This window comes from Ambystoma mexicanum, chromosome 2p, assembly GCF_040938575.1.
Source record: "Ambystoma mexicanum isolate Mex_15411 chromosome 2p, UKY_AmexF1_1, whole genome shotgun sequence".
In the NCBI taxonomy this organism is placed as follows: domain Eukaryota; kingdom Metazoa; phylum Chordata; class Amphibia; order Caudata; family Ambystomatidae; genus Ambystoma; species Ambystoma mexicanum.
The window spans coordinates 1,098,033,765-1,098,052,174 of record NC_090923.1 but is presented as its reverse complement, the minus strand read 5'-3'; the positions used below and the strand labels follow the sequence as shown (position 1 = coordinate 1,098,052,174).

At 47.6% G+C, this 18,410-nt stretch overlaps 1 protein-coding gene across 2 annotated transcripts in view; it reads right to left on the bottom strand.

The window, feature by feature from the left end:
* Nucleotides 1–18,410, bottom strand: part of DNAJC4 (DnaJ heat shock protein family (Hsp40) member C4) — a 1,241,876-nt gene that overhangs the window by 501,923 nt on the left and 721,543 nt on the right. The gene's annotated exons all lie outside the window — the stretch shown is intronic.

The following is an 18,410-nucleotide window of genomic DNA, read 5'->3' as shown; positions in this document are numbered from 1 at the left end:
AATCCGTTCTTTGCCAGTTGTAGGAGATAGGGTAAGATCTGCTCAGTCGATGCAAAAAATGGGTCTCTGTTGGATCCTGCACACAACATTTTGAAATGCTACCACTTTTTGGCATACGTCCATCGCGTGGATGGAGCCCTGGCCACTGTGAGTATGCCCATGCACTCTGAGTCTAGTGCGAGTTTGAGGAATCTTCGCTGCTGAGGAACCAGCCCCTGAGAGATAGACTGGCTGGCTCATGGTGAAGCAACCTGCTTTTGTGATGTGACAGTAGATGCAGATGTGGTTGGAGACGGATGGGGGTCTCCTGTGACAGCTGTAGACGTGTAGTGTACCATACCTGACTTGCCCATGTCGGGGCTATCAGGATCATGGTGCACAATTGTTCCTTCATTCTGCAGAGCACACATGGTATTAAAGGCGTCAGAGGGAATCTGTAGAGGAACTTCCCCCTCCAGTCCACTGAGAAGGCATCCCCCAGGGAGTGTTTATCCAGGTACCTGGAAGCAAACTCCCTGTACTTTCTGTTTCTGAGCATGGCAAACAGGTCTATCTCGGATTCTCCCACCTGCTGACCAGCCTGTTCAGTTCTTGATCACTCAGTTGCCACTCGTGAGATTGTAAGAAGTGCCTGCTGAGCTTGTCTGCCAGTATGTTGTCCTTCCCGGGAAGGTGCTATGCCCTCAAGTGGACCTTGTGTTTCAAAACCTAATTCCAGCATTTCTGCACTTCTAGTGACAAGATGTTGGATGTTGTGCCCCCCTGGTTGTTCGTATAGTGCATCGACGTTGTGTTGTTGGTTTGCACCGTAACCCCCTGCACAGTGAGAAGTGAAAGGAAAGATCTCAGGGCCTATCGGATGGGCCTGAGCTCTAGCACATTTATGTACAGGCATGATTCCTTTTCTGACCACACCCTACTGGCCTGTAGGTTTCCCATGTGGTGATGACAACCTAAGGAAAGAACTCCCTGTAGGACTGTGAGAAGGAGCAGAGAAAAGAAGCCAAAGATGTCACAAAATGTATGCACAACGTATCAGGATACTGACTAAAGAGAATGTATGGCTCTTAAAGAAACTAATAACGAAGTAAGGAATCGAGTGAACTCGCAAATATACAGGAAGAAGATTACACGTGCACAAAGTGCTGCAGAAAATCAACCGTTCAATAATTGTGCAGACGCTGAAACGCAAGGTAGACCAAGTCATCATAGAAGTCGGCTATATGTAGTGATTACAGCGCAGGCGAAGCGGCTATTGTATAGAAGCTGGACATCGTTATCATGAATTTAGTAAGCCAGGACCCATGAAGCGGAAAGGGAAAACTGTGTTGCAGCAAGAATAAGCAGAATTGTGGAGCTGAAAGACAAGGTTGTCTGGCCTGGAGTCAAAACGGAAGCATCCAATGTCAGCTATCTATTCTGGAAAGCAGCGAACGTGCGAAGGATGAATCATCCCTTGTTAAGGTGCAAAGAAAGAACACCAAGAGTGCCAAGTTTAATTCATTTAGATTTAAAACCTGCAAAATGGATCAAATCGTGGTCTCCTGTCACGGTAGCCAAGGATGAAAATAAAGTTTGAACTTGGAATCCCAGAACACGATAGCGAGTGTTCTCACTGCCATGTATTCTAAAAGACAAGGATACTTTGCAAGGCCAAGTTCAAAGACAATCTTCATGGCAGAAGGCATGGCCGATGAGAGATGCTGGGCTAATTGAGTGGAGAGGTAGTGTCATGCCCCATTTCCTTGTACCTGGGCTTATGTGCTGCTAAGTGAACCGAATGTTTCCAGACCTGGCACAACCATGCCAACCAATTGAAGTGGTCCATATAACGAATGACCTTATAGTTTGAAAACCAATGAGAAACTGTGTATCTAATGTTTCTGAAGATGACATGTTTTAGAGGTAGGCATATGTTGTCCACCTGATAGTGGGCAGCGAATTACAATCCTAGTTCCTACAGAAAGTATACTTAGATGTTCCCATTAAGCCAATCCCGACCCTTAGTAGATTTTTCATTATTGCCATGTAGTATGATGTCACCTCTGACGTATTTCTGATATAAAAGCTATGTTTTGTGTGAAGATCGTTGACAGAAATCTAGTGTACGTCCGTTGATGCTCGTTGTAACTCCCTGTTTTATAATAAAACCGTACTTTGCCATCTTCCTGAGTTGGTTTGGTTATTTGGACTCAGAATGTATCTGTGTGATCCCATCCATTACATATGCTCGTTCCTAAAGAACCCTTAGCTCACGTGGTAGAAGAGGATGGTTTAAAGATCAAAACTAGTTCAGCTCCAAATTTCCGGACAATCAGGGATCCTCCGCCATTAGCTAGATGAACGCCGAGTTTCCTGTGGAGAGTGGGCGATAGAAATAAACTTGCAAGAAGAACCGAGACGGTGGGTAGGTCCCCCTTTGAAGAAATCCCTGCCCGGTTTCCACAGTTGCTCTGCGGATGGAAGGCAAAGTGGTCTGATTGGAGGAGGAGTCGATACCAAAGGCCTCAAGTCGGTTAACGAAGGGTGAGTAGAGTAAGGGGAATGGCAAAAAAAGAGACGGGATTGTAATAATTTTGAGTAACAGGAAATAATTGTAGAGATGAGAGAGACCGCCTAAGAGTCCCAATTCAAGGGAATTAGAAGAAGACATTTCTAACCGCAACAGGAGTAGAGTGAAATATAAAACGCACAGCTCAGGACTGTGTAAGGTAATGTCTCACACCCTGTGCAGGGTAAAAAGGACAGACGAGAGAAGAGGTGATCACAGTATTTATAATGTGTAAATATCTGATTAGTCTGAATGTTGTTTGTTGAATAAAGTATTGAAGAACGATAGAATTGTGAAGAAATAACAGTAGATAAAGATAAGTGTAGCGAAACGATTGGCACCAATCAAAAGACAAGATGGGGGAATGAAATAAAAGAATTGAGCAGCAATTTATGGTGCTTGCTCATATTTGATGTTTTAAAACGTTGAAAGTGGTGAATTAAGCCAAGGTAAAAGGTTTATTTAACGATCTGGTAAGTATTGACAGTCAATTGAGACTTGTCAGTATGGGGGATAGTCCTCTCATGCACCTATGCAAGACACTGCCAAAACATATGCCCAAGTTCAAACAGTACAGTGCAGAATGTGCAAAGGACACAGCAGATAAAATGTTCATGCCTTGCCCAAAAGCGGGATCGTTGTCAAGAGCAGTATTGCAACACATGACCACATACTTGCATGCTGCATATACAGGAAAGATTAGCAATTTTAGAGCTTTGGAAGATGTATCAAGAGGAAAAAGAAGACCCGCCACATGAGGAGTGGATGCTTAATCAAAATAAGGGGGAAGGCGTTGAGCCTTCAGTTCCCCTTACCTTGCCTGAAACAAAGAGTGTGGCTATGGAAGAGCTAGCAGTGTATCCTTTAAACGAACTAAGATCAGCGACGGGGTATAGTAATCTGATATACGAACCCCCCGCTTATAGTATTGACGATAGTCTGGAAGAGAATAAAAGAAAGGAAGATGTTTTTAAACTCATACAAGACAAGGAAGGAAGAAGTGAGCGGTCAAATTCGTCTACGGAAATAGACAGGGAAATCAAGAGATGGAAAGGAAAAAAAGAAAAGGCGGATAAAGCAGTGCTCGTACAAACCCAATGGATGGGAGGACAGATATTACTCAAGATAGATGCGAAAAGTATCGAGTAATTTAGGCAAAGAGAAGATAAGGACGAACAAGAAAGGAAGGATAAGGAACGAGAGAAAAGATTGAAAGAGGGTTAGCGGAAAAGGAAAAGAACACAACGACGAGAACAGATCTATCAGGAGGAACAAGAGAAGCAGACACAGCAGATAAAATGTTTATGCCATGGCCACAATAACCACATACTTACATGCTGCATATACAGAAAAGATTAGCAATTTTAGAGCTTTGGAAGATGTAACAAGAGGAAAGAGAAGACCGGCCACCTGAGGAGTGGATGCTTAAACAGAATAATGGGGAAGACGTTGAGCCCTCAGCTCCCCTTACCTTGCCTGAAGCAAAGAGTGTGGCTATGGAAGAGATAGGTGTGTATCCTTTAAAGGAACTAAGAGCAGCGATGGGGTACGGTAATCTGATATATGAACCCCCCACTTATAGTATTGACGATAGTCTGGAAGTGAATAAAAGAAAGGAAGATATTTTTAAACTTACGCAAGACAAGGAAGGAAGAAATGAGCGGTCGAAATTGTCAACGGAAAAAGACAGGGAAATCAAGAGCTGGAAAGGAGAAAAAGATAAGGCATACGAGGCAGTGCTCGTACAAAACGAATGGATGGGAGGACAGATATAACTCAAGATAAATGGGAAAAGTATGGAGAAAGTTAGGCAAAGAGAAGATAAGGACAAACAAGAAGAACAAGTTACTCTCTTACCTGGTAACGTTCTTTCGATGGGATGGTCCGACGACGTATTCCATATCTATGACAGTAATCACCACAGATGTGCTGCTTCGGAAAATCTTTCGGGGTCTGCGTCCTGCGTCGATGACGTAGATACGCTGTCCTCGAGGGCCTCCGTTGAGCTGACATCACCGGATGTTATAAGTAGGACGCCCAACGCCCATAGCCTCAGTTGTAGTTTTTTCCCCAGAACGTGTGGCACCAATCTTCTGCCAGTAGGACCACAGAAAGCCTTGCGGAAACGTAAGCTGCAATCGCATAAGAAATTCTGTAGCGGCGAAGGCAGGGAGGGAGTGATATGGAATACGTCGTCGGACCATCCCATCGAAAGAACGTTACCAGGTAAGAGAGTAACTTGTTCTTCGAGAGGATTGGGTCCTCTGGCGTATTCCATATCTATGACAGACTCCCAAAGCAGTACAAACGTAAGGAGGTGGGAAAAGAATCAAGAATATACAAATTTAGAATGCCCAATCAAATTGCAGGGTAAAGGACCGCCTTGCCAAAGGCCAGATCCTACCCATGGATAGAATCTACGGAGTAGTGACGTACAAAAGTATGGACCGAAGCCCAAGTGGCTGCCTCACAGATGTTACGAATAGGAACACCCCTCTGCAGGGCAGTAGAGACAGCCATACCCCTAGTCGAATGGGCCCGTAAGCCTACAGGAGGGTCCTTACCCGCCAGGCGGTAACATTCAGAAATTGCCAAGATAATCCATCTAGACAAAGTCTGAAAAGAAATGATTAGCAAGTCAAAGCTTGTCCCAAACGCCTTCCAGCGTAACCAATAAAGAGCTGATCGTCCACTCTGACCCAGGACATGCGTGAAATGTAGAAACTTAAAGCTCTCCTAGGATCCAACCTATGGAGCCTCTCCTCGTCCTTACCAGGATGCGGAGGACGATAAAATGCCGGAAGAACAACCTTCTGGCTTAAATGAAATTCCGACACCACCTTCGGAAGAAAGGAAGGACGAACTCGAAGGACAACCCTGTCCTTATGAAACACAGTGAAGGGTGGCTTAACTGAAAGTGCCTGTAACTCACTCTCTCTGCGAGCGGAACTGATCGCAACTAAAAATACAGTTTTAAGGGTTAACATTCTCAAAGGACAAGAATGTAAAGGCTCAAATGGAGCACCCATTAGAAACTTGAGAACAAGGTTCAAATCCCAACCGGGCACCTGGAAAGGTGACAGAGGGAACACATTAGTGAGCCCTTTCAGAAACGGAGAAATTAAAGGAATTTTAAAATAAGAACACACTTCAGACGAGCGCTTAAATATGGACAGCGCCGCCAGGTAACCTTTAATGGTACCCACTTGCAAACCCCTGTGGGCTAAAGAAAGCAAAAAAGACAGAACTACAGGAATGTCACATGAAAAAGGATCCACATTCTGAACCCTGCACCAGTTCCAGAACTTTCTCCAATGGCAACGGTACAGGGACTTAGTTGCCGGCCGTCTGGCCGAAAGCAACACCTTCATCACGTCTTCAGGGAGGTCCCAATCCTTATACCTCAACCTTTCAGAAGCCAAGCGTGAAGGTTGAGGGATCTGACCTCTGGATCGAGAACCTGACCCCCCCGCCCGTGAGAGCAGATCGTCTCGGTAGGGAAGACGACGTGGAAGGCAGATGGACAAGTCGAGAAGGTACCACGTCCTCCTGGCCCATGCCGGAGCAATGAGGATCATCCGGGAATCGAACCTCTGTAACCTCCGCAGCACTTGCGGGATGACGGGGACTGGAGGAAACGCATACAGCAGTAGGAATGACCACTCCACCACAAACGCGTCTCCTAAGGCTCCTCTTGGAGGAAATTCCCGTGAGCAGAACCTTTCGCACTTCCGGTTGACACTGGAGGCAAAGAGATCCACTTGAGGGGTCCCCCAAAGGGCGAAGATCTCCAGGAGAATCTCCTGAGCCAACTCCCACTCGGGAGAGATCGCGCTCTGCCTTCTCAGAGCATCCGCCGTCTCGTTTTCCTCTCCGGCCAGATGAACTGCCTAGATCGAAATTCCCTGCTGGATGGCCCAGAACCAGAGCTGCATTGCCTCCCTGCACAGAGGAAGTGACCCTGCTCCCCCTTTTTGTGGAGGTAGTGCATGGCCACTTTGTTGTCTGTCAGAATCAGGACATTCTTTCCGCACACAGTCGGCAGAAAAGCCTTCAGGGCAAGCCTGACGGCCCTCAGCTCCAACAGATTGATATGGGGTCTGGACTCCGACGGAGACCAACGACCGCTGACTGTCAGCTCGTTGGCATGAGCTCCCCATCCCGTGAGGGACGCATCCGTCACGATCATCACTTCCGGCCAGGCCAGCCAAAACGGAGCCCCCTCATCAGATTGCCTTTCGACGACCCACCATAGAAGGTCCTGGTCGACCGAGGGCCGCACTTGAACGAGGTCCGACATCCTGCCGCAGGACTGTGACCACTGGAGCTTCAGAGCCTATTGCAAAGATCTCATCCGCAACCTGGCCTCTGGCACCAGAAGAATGCAGGATGCCATGAGGCCGAGCAACCTCAAGAACTCGAACGCTGGGAGACTCTGGGCAAGTTGAAACTTGTGCACCATCTGCTGAATGTGGTGAGCCCTCACCTGGGGAAGAAAACACTGCCCCAGGGACGTGTCAAGCACTGTTCCGATGTACTGGAGCCGCTGAGTTGGCGTCAAGTGAGACTTCTTTAAGTTGAGGGAGAAGCCCAGTTTGTGAAGGGAGTGGCAGGTGTCTGACAGATGATCCAGGACTTGCTCTGGAGAGCGCGCTCTAATCAACCAATCGTCCAGGTAGGGGTAGACGTGAATCCCCCCTTTCCTGAGATGCGCTGCCACCACCACCATGAGCTTGGTGAAAACCCTCGGGGCAGAGGTCAATCCGAACGGCAGGACCCGAAACTGAAAGTGCGAGTCGCCAACCACAAATCTCAGGTACTTCTTGTGCTTGGGATGGATCCCCGCATGAAAATAGGCGTCCTTGAGGTCGAGAGACACCAACCAGTCCTGAAGTTGAAGGGCCTGGAGGACTTGAGAAAGAGTAACCATCTTGAACTTGTCCTTCCTGAGGAGCTTGTTCAAACCGCGCAAGTCGATGATGGGTCTCAATCCTCCGTCTTCCTTCGAAATCAAAAAATAAGGGGAATATCATTCCTTGTTCCTCTCCGCTACACACACCAGTTCTATAGCGCCTTTCTCCAGCAGTGATTGAATTTCCTGCGCAAGGTGCGGATCAGGACTCTTCAAAGAGAGGTTCCCTGGTGGATTGTCGTGAGGCCTCTGCCGGAAAGGAAGACAGTAGCCGTGGGCTATGATCTCCAGAACCCACACATCTGAAGTAATGGCACGCCATTCTACAAGATGCTGCGCCAGCCTTCCCCCAACTGGGGAAGCATGGGCCTCATGACTGAGCTGAAGCGGCTGCGGCAGTGCCTGAGGGCAAAGAGGCAACTGCTCGCGTGGCCTCGGCACCTCGAGTACCTTGTTTTCCACCTTTGGCACTCCTACAGTTACCCCTTTGACTAGCAGCTCCTCTCCACGAGTAATATCGAAAGGAACCTCCCCTCCATTGCTGTCCCCTAGGACGAAAAGGCGGAGATTGGCGGACTGCAGCGCCCAACGACTTTGCTGCAGCTTTAGAGGTCTGCAACCTCTCAAGACTCTCGTCAGCCTTGCTGCCAAAAAGATGTTCACCATCAAATGGCATGTTGAGGAGGCGGGCCTGCACATCAGGAGCAAAACCCGACTTCCGCAACCATGCAAACCTGCGTATTACGGTGCTCGCCGTCACGGACCGGCTGACGCAATCAACCATGTCCAGACCCGACTGAATTCACACTTGGCATCCTTGCCATCCTGCACGATAGCAAGGAAACCATCCCGTTCCTCCCCTTCGGGAATATGATCAGCTGCTAGGGAAATACAGTTCCACAGAGTGTGCGTGAAACGAGACAAGGCACAAACGGAGTTGGCAGCCTGAAGCGCCATACCCCCCGAAGAAAATACCTTCTTCGCCCAGCCGTCAAAACGTTTGTCGTCCCTATTAGGAGGGATGGTAGGGTACGACGCCTGCTTTGCGGGGGCCGTAGCCGCCTGCACCACCAAACTTTCCAGAGTGGGGTGAGTGGTCAAGTAGCAGGGGTCGCCACTGGCAGGGCGATATTTCTTCGGCAAGGACTTGCTCACTGCCGGGAGACTCTCCAGAGAAGTCCAAGCCGCAGCCTCCCTTCTCTGCAAGGCCATATGGAATGGCAGCACCGGGTCAGTTGGTGGACAATGGTCCAGGATATCAGTCAGGTCATCCTTCTGAAAATCCCCTGGGGGGGCAGACCACCCCAGGTAATCCGTGACCCTCGATGTCAGGATCGGCCAGATACACTCATTGCCGTCTATGTCACCCGGCAGTATCTCTGGCAGAACCCTTGCAGAACTCACGTAACGTTCGGATTCCCATTACATCCACACCCACTTCAGGACGCATACAGCTTCGTTGCCATGGCGATTGTGGCATCCCCTCCACAAGCGTAACGCTATCGCGTTCTGCAGGGGAGGAATCAAGCAGAAGCGAGGCCGCGCTCACCCGCTATAATCCCTTCTGGGTTGCCGCACTCGTTACTTCTGATTCTGATTCAAGGCTAGTTTGTTCGTACCTTTGCTCTTGTTCTTGACCCCCCTTTTGCCCTCTTTTGCCTGGTTTGCTCTCCCCCTGGCTCACGACTCCGGACTGTTCCTCTGACCTGCATTGCGGATACGTTTTACCTGTTGTTGATTACACGCTGCTGAATTCGGACCGTCCAACGACCTGCCTCCTCTTTTCGGATTTTACCTGCATTGCCTGCATGCTGCTTGACCTTAGATTGTTTAACGACCTGCCTCCTCTATTTGGTCATTATCTGCATTGCTCACCCGTTGCCGACCCCGTAACGTCCAACGACCTACTTCCTCTTCTTGGACATCATCTGCATCTGCCACACACCATCAACTGGGGAGCGGCTCCCGATCTGCTCCGGCTGATTGGGCGCCCGTGTTTGCTTGCCTCCACTACTGCCAAGAGCGAACCTACACCATCCCATTCTCGGCACCTGGACTAGAGACTGTGATCATTGGCGCATAAGGCATTAGGCGTCCTCATTTCGTCGGGATAGTACCTTGAACTAGAGACTATTTCTGCATAGGCATCCTCTTGTCGGCGAGGTGTTAGGGTTAGGTTGGATGGTGTACGAGTTCCTCGGTAGTATTCTCACCATAGACCCCAGTGGTAAGTGTGCTACATTTCATCTCCTCATTTCTTCTTGCTCCTTGCTGTTCAATGTTCTTGTTTGGTTCTGATATTCATGGTCTTGTATAGTTCTTGGGAGACTACCTTGTTTTGAACTCAGGTCTTTTCATTTAGGCAGTCATCAGTATTGGAGTTTCCAACCCGAGGCTAACAACGGTGTCTGAACTTGCCAAACTACGGATGCAGTGATCTCCATCTTTTGGCTAATTGATCCCTTTATAGTTTTGATTATAAATACAAAGGGGTACATTGGTAGGAAAAACTCTACAGAGACGCTTCCAGTTCTTCTACCGGATTATTCTCAGGACCAGCAGCCTGACACTCGACATCAGGCGCTGATAAGAGGAGTCGGCATGCGTGCCAGACTCAGGCCTACCAAATTCCACCTCCGGAGAGGTGTCGAGCCCACTGGCGTCATGCAATGACTGGCGCAGGTCCTCAAGCTGGCTTTGACCAGAAACAATGTCATCAGGGACCTCTGCAGGAACCACACCCTCCTCAGACCCCTCATCCACCTCAAAAATATAATCCAGAGGCTGGAAAGAGGGAACCGAAAAAGGAACAAAGACATGTTTTGCCTTAGCCAAAGCCTTTCTAGGGGGTTCCCCCGCACCACGAGGCATCCCCGACAAAGCCGCCTCGAAAGGCGCCGAGGGCGTCGATGGAATCGTTGTCGACGTCGAGTGCTGCGCCGACAGCTCCGACAGCGTCGACACAGGCCTCGAGGGCGGAGCCCCGAGCGTGTCTCTCGACAGCTTGGGAGCTGATAGCATCGACGACTTCCTCGGAGGCGGGGCCTCAAGAGAGTCCGCTGACGACCTCAGCACCGCCAGCGTCAATGTCTTCCTCGAAGACTTCACAGGTTCACGCGGTCTTGACTGCGTCGAGGACCGGGGCCTGGAACGGGCATGACTAGAGCGACCATCCTTGTCCGACCGGGACCTCAAAGGCGCTGGGTGGTCGCGACGACTGCTCGAGCCCGAAGGCAAACGAGCAGTGTCTCTAGCACGGCCACGACCGGCGTCCTCAGACGGCGCGGATGGACCGGAGCCCTGCGATTGAAAAATCACTGACATCTCCTTTCGGAAGGAATCCCATTCCTCAGGAGTGGAATGCTTGTTGGGACAAGCATCCCGCCGACGGGCGGAGTCCTTGGAAGATGATGGGGAAGGCGACCAGTGACGGCGCTTCCTGGAGTGCCTCGAAGAGGCAAAGGAATGGCGGGACCAACTCCCAGACCGAGAACCCCCGGACTCCCGACGACGATGCGGAGAGTCTCCCCTCGAATCGTCTGTCGAAAGACCAGTGGAACGTGACGTCCGGGGCTTGGCCACCTTACCGACTGACAGCTTCTTCTTACGCTCCCGCAAGGCCTTCGATGTGAGCGACTGTCAGTCGACACAGTCGTCCGTATCATGGTCCTCCCGAGGCACCAGAGGCAAGCGTTGTGCGTAACCATCAGCGACATCTTGGACCCGCACACCCAACACTTCTTAAACCCGGACCGCGGGGTGGAAGAAGCCGAAGACATCTTACCGATAGCAATGAAGAAACAGGTTCGAAGAACCGAAAGAACAGGATTCAGTAGAATTGAGGCACGCTGAGATCTCCGAAGCGAACACGTTCACGGAAAAAACAGAACTGAGGCTACGGGCGTTGTGCGTCCTACTTATAACATCCGGTGACGTCAGCTCGAAGGAGGCCCTCGAGGGCAGCGTATCGACGTCATTGACGCAGAAAGATTTTCCGAAGCAGCACAGCTGTGGTGATTACTGTCATAGATATGAAATACGTCGGAGGACCCAATCCCCTCGAAAGGAAGGATAAGGAATGAGAGAAAAGACTGAAAGAGGGTGAACAGAAAAGGAAAAGTAGGCAGAAACGAGAACAGATATATTAGGAGGAACAAGGCAATAGAAGAGAGGGACAGAAATGAAAGAAAGGGAGAAGAGGAAGAAGTACAAAGATTAAAGAACAAAAGATTACAGAGACGAAGGGAAGAAAAGGAAAGAAGGGTAGGAGTGAGGAGAGAAGAATGAAGGCAAGAGGAAGAAAGAGTTAGAAGGGATACAAGGAAGCGAAGGGAAGTAGATAAAGAAATAGAGTGAAAGAGGAGACAGCAAAGTTCAATACTAGTCTTATTAGAAAAGAACAAATGAGACCAAGCCCAGAAATACGATGGGATAGAGTGGAAGAGATTCTCCCGATAAAAAAAGCAATGCCAGCAGCATCTCGAGTCTAGATTTGACGCAGAGAATATCGGAGAAAGGATTGATAAGATCTATCAACAGTTAAGACGAGATAGCGAGTAAGAAACTCGAGGGAACAATGATTAATCCCCAGTACCTCAGTCACGTAGTGAGGAGGGAAACTTGTATAGGGATGAACGTCGAGCATTGTCTTTGAGCAGATTGAACCCAGACAAAGGCGAGGAGGATGATAGTCACACTAGTTGGGGCCTAGACATGTCAGACGAGGAAAGAGAGTCCAGGCTTGGGGCAGAAGGAAGAAGCGCGAAGATCGCAAATGGATAAGGAAGTGAGATGGTAAGACTTGGAAGAGCCTAAAGATTGAATGCCAGATCTCATAGCATATCCTGAGCAGCATGAGGATGATCGCATAGTGAGAAGGGAGAGTCTATACCATATGTAAGCAGGTTAAGGTCATTGCCGACAAGAAGACAGACAGTGATGATTATCCCTACCATTGATAGGCTAATAGTGGGATCTAAATACAGGATGGGTTTACGTAGTTTCCCTGTTTAGAAAAAGGGCGAGCAAGACCGCAATATATCCCATGGATAAGGATATCTTAAAGTGTAAGCTCCCTAGTTTGACTTCGGGGGCTGGGAAATGGATATACGAATAAGGGAAAATGCAGGAGGAAATACGCTGGCCATAGGGGACATAAAAGGTCTCCTGGCACCCATTCTTGGAGAGAGTGTTAGAACTGATATAATATTGTTTCGTCCTCATTGTATATGTTGGCCTATGCCCAGTCGCTTTGCGAGGAAATTCCTATTACAAGGTCGTGACCTCAAGTGAATCAAGCCTCCATTTTAGGTTAGAGCCGCCATTTTAGTTTATTGTACAAAGTCACCCTGTAGTCTAAAATGGCCATCTCGTGTGCTCTTGTTCTTGCCTTAACCTCTTCAACCTCTGTAGGAGAGGTAATGTCCAACCTGCCTTCAGGCTACATGTTAGGGTCATGTAGACCTTGTCCTTTGTTGACCTGGGGATTACTTGAATCAGCAATGTTAACTGTAAGTATACAAGAACAATAATGCTATCCAAATACGACATGCAAAACGTTTGTTTGATCTGTATTGAAGCAATGTGTAAAGAGTGTAACGTTAAACTAGAGAATAATAATATTTGTTAGTAAATGTAAATCCCTTAACAATGTTGTTGGGTCTCCTCTCAGAGGAAACAGAGCTATATCGATACCCTAGGATGTGGGAAACCATGCTGAGGGCGGGCAGAGTGGTCCTTGCCCAGAAGTGGAAAAGCCCCGAGCCCCCCTCCAAAGAGGACTGGCTGCTAAAAGTGAAAAATATGTTCTTGATGGACAAACTGACTGCGATGGTGAGCAAAGAAAGTAACACGTTCCTCACAAACTGGTATGGTGTGCAGCAGTCTTGGGGCTGGGACGTTCATTGATTTTGATGCCAGGCTTCCGGCCTGAACGAGCCAGGATTGACCCCGAAAGGTGAGACAACACGCCAGGGAACCCACGACCTGGGGAAAAGAGGCATCTAACCAACAGATGAAAGGCCACAAATCGCATCATCTCCACGGTACAGATGAAAGAATGAACATGGAAATTCTCCCAAGGCAAGTATAGGTTTCTGAACACAGGGTAGCGGGGTGGGCAGGGGTTGGGGTGGAGGGTTGGGGGGAAGGTTTTTTTTTGGGTTTCTTGAATGTGTTTGTTGTATCTAAAAATGCTAATAAAAACTAAAGTTTTAAAAAAAAAAGTAAACCGCACACATGAGATATGTAAATTAGGAATGAACCTGGCGCGATCCTAGCCCAGTACATGATTAACTTGCAGGAGGCTGGACATCATTATAATAAACTGTATAAATACGCTGATGTCCAGCTAGCAAATCCTGCTCACTGCTCACATTGAACCCTGCTGGTGGTCTCTGTGACGTATTGACAGCCAAATAGCTATTTGTGTACTTTGTTCTATAACTGTTCAGTTTTGTAATAAAGATTCTGGGAATCTTTACAAGCCCGTGTCGGTGTATTTTCCTCTTGCATGGTGTAAAAGCCTTAATATTGTATTTTTATCTGATTCCACAGATGGCGCCCGAATAGGGACCCTCAAGATCGACTTTGTCTCGTTGAAGGTTGGCTCGGCTATCGGACCGGGATCGGACGGTGCCAACAGAAACGGCCACTCTGGACGAGAAGCGAATTCCTCGACAAAACTGCACGATCCGATCCCTGAACGGTGAGCTGTAGCCCGAGACGACGTCTTGACGAGGGTCCATGTATCGAGGTGGGTAAATTTGCCGAAAATCACCAGACATGTGGGTCCTTAGCATTGTCCTTAGTAACCCGATCTGGCCTCCCAGTCCTTCGGTCAGGTGAATCGTAACCCGATTCTTAATTTAACCCTGACAATTTGAATTTGGCGCATTGTACTCACAAGCACAATTACTTGACCAGGTAACACCAGAACTTTGATATGCCTGGGAAATTGTCTGCCTGCTTTAGGGCATTATTCCGCAGCGACAGACAATCTTTGGAAGATAGCCGTCCCGCACCACAGGAGGGGTCGCCAGCATGTACTATGTACTGTAAGAAAGGCTTTGGTAGTATAGCATTTAATGACATTTGGCACAGACAGACCAGACATAATTCTAATCTTCGGTGGCCAACCAATGGTAGTTTTGAAATCCCTCGTATAGAATATCTAGAGTCTGTATTAGTAAAGAAAAAGGGTGGACCTGCAGCATTTGACGCATTGCATAGTTGGAAAACAGAAGCTTTGCAGCAACAAAAGAGTAGAGAGAAACATATGCGTAGACATATGACAAGTGTCGAAAAGGCACGGTTATATGACCAAAATAAACAATTAGAGTCAGTTAGGAACACGGACAGGGCGTTCCAATTAGGCATTCAGAAAATCTACCCTTCAAAAGATTTTCATACGTCAGATGAATTGATTAATAAACTTTTGTATGAACGAAGGCCCGGTGCCTCTGCGCCACCTCCTTACGTCCCTCCTCCTGGTGCTTTGCCCTTTCCCGTTGTTATTCCCCCTCCTATAGTTCCTCCGGTCCCCCCTGTTTTTTTTCCCGTTGTTCTTCCAGCCGTCACTCCTTTGCCTGCCCCCTTGCCTCCACCTGTTGATATTCAGAATGTGCCTACTCTTCCTCTTCCAAGTGATTCTGCATCGCTTGGTAGTAGACCAGGGAGCGAGACCAAGGGTTGTGACTCGTAATACTGTGTCCCCAGAAAAGAAGAATGAATTGATCGCTTGGGCTAAACATTGTATGGAGAAGGGTGAACAAGCTGATGTTTTTTCCACACTCGAAAATTTAAAAGGTATTCCTGAGAAAAATGTTTTTATTGAAGGATTAGGGACTCATTTAAGTGTAATGTGGAATAGATTAAACGATGTAGATTTCCCACAAGGGTTACGGGATTTGAACGCCTTAGCGTTGTCCAGAGATACTGCGGAGAAAGTATATAAGCATGTCGAGAAGATTTTTGAGTATAGGAAGGAGTTGGAAGGAGTTACAGAATGAGGAAGCAGATGGTGGTAGTTTAGGTATTATGTACTTAGAGAAACGGTTTTCTCCTCGTCGTGATTTAAAAGGTGAGGAAGCGCGAATTTGTACAAAGGATGCAATAAGATGGATTTTGGATATGTCGATAACTCCAGATGGAGTATATGACACATATAGTCAGTATACGTTAGAAATGCAAAAGAAAGTGATACAGGGTATGGGAGAGTACCTGCAGAATGAGTGTGTAAAAATAAAGATTTGTTGTCCCACAGAATTGTTGAGTGTTTATAAGAGAGCCTTTTCGGTTGATACTTCTTCGACTGCCTTAGCGCTTGATCTGGCTCTGTTGCTTAGTAAGCGTTCGGTGCTGCCTTCTTCTCAGTTGCCTATGAGAGAGGTCCCTCCGACATTTGTCCCAAAAGTTGAGATTGCGGCCGATGCCGCACGAGGTATACTCGCTGGGGAAATTCCTGCACATTATGTATCACAGTTTGTTCACGTCCCGTTTTCAAGACAGGAAATGAACACCATAAAGCAATCTATTCCCGATGTAAGAAAGAAAACAAAGGTCCTATTACAACAGATTGTTAGAAACCCTAGAGGGGGTAATCAATTTAGAGGTCAGTACTTTCCACAGGGAAGTACGCCCCTGGCGTCGGCAACCATTAACCAGTGTGCCTATTGTCGACAGGAAGGCCACTGGCGCGCACAATGTCCGACCTTGCAGCAAAGGTCATTTGGGAACATGGGTAGACGATCCAGAGGTCGCCCAGGTGCAGGGGGCCCTGGCAGAGGTCAGTTTGCACCAGAATCACAGCAACCTCCTTCACAAGATAAGCAAGTTTCAAATGTGGATAATAGAAACATTTTTGATCACCCTTCTGCCGCGTACCTCTCTGAAGAGCTTCCTTTTGATAATATTCTGTTTTGCTAGGATTGCCCGAAGCAGGATTTGGAACCGACGCCTATTCCCGTTCATCAGAAAGGCCCCTACGTTGAGATGGCGGTGGGAAATAGGAAGCATCTATTTTTAGTAGATACGGGAGCACAGATATTTTCCATTGATCATTCACGGGTTCCAAATATCCCCCTGTCAGGGCAGTCCAACGTTTCCGTAGGGTTTTCAGGCACACCTGTAGTTTGTCCGGTCTCTTTGCCGGTACCGATAACACTGGGTCCCTTCGCGGAACAGTGTCCATTTCTACTTACCACAAACTGTGGGGAGAACTTGCTGGGGTTAAATTTGTTGAAGGCATTGCATGCAGTAATACATTGTTCTCCGGGCGGAGTTCGGTTAACAATTTCACCTCAGCAACCACTCGCCTCTCAGTTTTTGACTCGACCTTTACCGCCAGAATTCAGTAATGTTCCAGAATGCTTATGGGCAATTGATGATAATGATGTGGGCATTCTTCAAATTGAACCTGTTAAAATTATTCTGAAACATGGAGTAAAATTGCCTCGCATCCCGCAATATAAGATCTCAGTTGAAGGCGAGCAGGCTTTGAAATGTATAGTTTCTGATTTTGTACATCGTGGAGTAATTGAGGAAATTACGGGTAGCCTATGTAACAGCCCCATTTTGTCAGTATACAAAAAAGGTGATAATGCGATTCCCTTTCGTTTCATAATTGATTTACGTGCTATTAACAAAATTGTGGCTCCTCAATTTCCTATTGTACCTGATGTTACAACGATACTAACCATGATTCCGGCTTCTGCCACTCATTTTAGCGTTGTTGATCTTAAAAACGCGTTTTTCAGTATTCCTATACACAAGGATAGCACGTATTTGTTTGCGTTTACCCTAGGTGGACGCTCGTTCACATTCACTCGTGCACCACAAGGGTACACTGAGAGTCCAAGTATTTATAGTAGGGCATTGAAAGAGCAGCTCGATACTCTCGAGTTGCCTACTACTTGCACGTTACTACAGTATGTAGATAATCTCTTCTTGGCTGCTGATTCTGAGAGTGTCTGTAAAGAAGGCACCGTGTTGTTGCTTTGTCATCTAGCGAAACATGGCCATAAAGCTTCACTCCAAAAATTCCAATATTGTTGTCAGGAGGTCGCCTATTTAGGCTATCTCCTGTCGCAGGAGGGAAGACGGTTGACACATGAACGAATAAAGACTATTTCTGGCATGTCTGTCCCAAAAACGCAGAAGGAAGTTAGAGCCCTGATAGGTAAACAATTAAACAATTGCTGGCTTTGACAAAGAAGGGCATTTCTTTGCCATTGCCATGGACTTGCAGACAGCATTTGATTTGCTCAAATCCGCGCTGTGTTCAGCGCCGGTTTTAGGAACTCAGAATTATGACAAGGCCTTTGTGTTGTATGTCAACGTGATGGATGTGCTTTGGCTGTGTTAACGCAGGAACATGGAGGGAAGAATAGGCCATGCAGCTATTTCTCATCCGCCCTTGATCCTGTTGCATGCCCTTTGCCGAGATGTTTGAGAGCTGTTGCTGCTGCTGCTGCGTCTGTAAAACAGAGTGAGGGAATGGTCCTGGGTCATGCGCTAACCCTAATGGTACCTCACTCTGTAGATATTTTATTGAATAGAACTCAAACGCAACACCTCACTTCCGCACGATTGACAAGATATGAACTAATCTTGTTTGCCCCCCACATTCAAATTCAGAGGTGTTGTGTATTAAATCCGGATGAACTTTTACCTGTCCCGCAAGATACTGTTGATGGTGACGAAACGTCACACGATTGCCCTTATGTGACAGAACAAGAGACTAAAGGCAGAATCGATCTGAAAGACACGCCTTTGAATAGCCCACAAGGAGAGCTATTTTGTGATGGCTCTTGTTTTAAACTTCCGAACGGTACATCCACGGCTGCTTATGCCGTCACTACTTTAAGCACGATTGTGGAAACCAAAAGAATTATGCATAATTCCGCGCAGGCCGCAGAAATTATAGCGTTAGCTCGAGCTTGTGAACTT